Source organism: Arachis ipaensis, chromosome B5, assembly GCF_059453495.1.
Source record: "Arachis ipaensis isolate K30076 ecotype BB chromosome B5, ASM5945349v1, whole genome shotgun sequence".
Classification (NCBI taxonomy): Eukaryota; Viridiplantae; Streptophyta; class Magnoliopsida; order Fabales; family Fabaceae; genus Arachis; species Arachis ipaensis.
Window position 1 is genome coordinate 55050826 of NC_142440.1, and position 2443 is coordinate 55053268.

Sequence of the window (2443 nt, forward strand, 5' to 3'; positions counted from 1 at the left end):
GTGCACTTGCTGGTTAGTTGTGCGGAGATGTGAAAAGTGTGAATCACGATTTCCAACACCATAAATCAAGGCTCATCAAGGTTGATACTTCAAGGACTAGATGCAAGGGTGGAACGAGTGAACATTTGGTTGGATCTAATAGAAGAGTTTGGTATTGCATTGATAATTCGGACTGCTTGCCACCCGGTTGGGACAATGGTGATCCACGTCAAGACAGGTGTAGAAACAAGATTTGGGATCCAGGAATACATGAGGATCAATTTTGGGAGCACAGAACTTGTGAAGAACTCCATCAAAGCTTGGGGAATTTACTTGGTATTGATAGAGCTTTTTGGAAGTCCAAGCACTACTGGAAGTTTCAAGATGAGTTCAAGCACAAGCCACCATGACACAGAGCTCACCAAATGTCCAACTTAAGGAATTTAACAAAAAGTTCTAGGTGGGAGACAACCCACTATGGTATGATCTTTTATTTTTATTCTTAGTTTTATTTTATTTTATTTTTATCAGTGTTCATTCACAGTTTCTGCATCATCACCTGCATTCTACATAGAAAAAAAGAGAGAATTTGGGTGTATGACGCGCAAGCATCCCTGATGCGTGCACGTCATGCGTGACTTCGCAACACCAAAGAAGTAACCTGAGAGTTACGCGGGAGTGGCGTAGGAAGCATGCCTTGTGCACAAGCAAGTCCACGCGTATGCGTACCTCACGCGTGCGCGTTGCTTGCACGCGTAAGCGTCCCTGACGCGCAGGCATGGATAGGGAAATCGGTGTAATAAGCGTGCAAACCTGAGAGTTGTGCTGCCCTCACGCTGGAACCGTACTAGAGGCATAAATTTTGCCACGCGTATGCGTCCCTGACGCATGCGCGTCAGTTTCAATAATTGGATATCCACGTGTGCGCCTGCCTGACGCGCATGCGTCGTCTGTCTTTTTGTTCCCCATGTGTTTCAACCCGAGAGTTGTGCGTGCGCAGGGCTGCCTTCGCGCGAATGGCACAACCCATGTCACGCGTACCCGTCCCTGACGCGTACGCGTGACCATCATTTTATGCGATCGACGCGTACGCGTGCCGCACGCGTACGCGTTGCATGCGACGCACAATTAAACCAGTACTCCGTCAGATTTCAATTATTCCCTCCCCCAATCCTAATTCTCTTTCATTCCTCATTCGTTCTTATTGCATTTGCATACCTTCACTCATTGCATTTTAATTTTGTGCATATTTTTATTTTCTTTTCTAAATTTGATATTTTCCCTTTGGTGTTGAACGTTCTTATTCAACTGTTGCATTTTTCTTACATTATTTTGGTGCTCGTAACTTGTTTTAAATTGTTGGTATTATTATTCATAGGTCAATGCTATATTTTTATGATACATATATTCCATTTGCATTGATATGCACTTATACTGTCTGGAAACGAAAGACTTTTACATGGGGCAACCGACAAGTCTATCTGCACAACCTTTGGAGAAAGCGTCAGTTGGAGCAACCCGTCCACTTGCACATCTTAGCATGCACCAAGGACGTTTCAATCTTTAAGTGTGGGCATATCGATACCAACTTCCTTGGGTTAGTTATTTCCTATTTCAACACCAATGTTTAATTTTCCTTGTTAAATTAGTTGTTGCATTTGCATGTTTGATTGCATATTTGTTTGATTTTGTGCATGTTCTTCTACCACTACTTGGTTGGAGTGATAAGTTCTTTTTCAAGAACCTTTTTATAGTATTTCACTAATTTAAATTAAAACTTTCTTGTTAAACTTGTTTGAAGAAATTTTCTTGTGGAACATGGTTTAGAGCTCGAACACACAAAACCCAGTAAGATTTTGAGCCTATTTGATTGGTTGCATTTTATCAACCAATATTTTATTTTTGTTATGTGTTTTTCTCTCTAAAATTGTGATCTTTGTCTTGCTTAATTCTATATTTTCATTGTTTGACGTATGCATGCACTTATATGATTGAGATCTTGTTTCACTGAGCTTACATACCCATATTGCCTTAACCTTGTCATTATCCTTTGTAAACTAATGTTGAGCCTACGTATCCCATTTGTTCTTTACTCTAGTACATCATTAACTCTAAGTGTAAAACAATAATGTCCTTAATTTGAATCCTTGATTAGCTTAGACTAGTGAGAGTGTTCATGATTTAAGTGTGGGGAAGTTGGGTTTGGAAACATTTGGTTTAAGAATTGGGTGTTGTACATATTTATGAAAACGTGGAAGAAATGTTTAGGACATGTTCATGCATTCAATAATTTAATCATGTGCATTGAGAAAAATAAAAGAAAAAAATAAAATAAAATAAATAAAATAAAATAAAAATTAAAAAAAGGGAGAAAAGAAAAGAAAAGGAGCAAATAATAAAAGGGCACAAAATGCCCAAAAGTAAATGATGATAGCAATGCATATGTACTGTACTCTAAATCGGA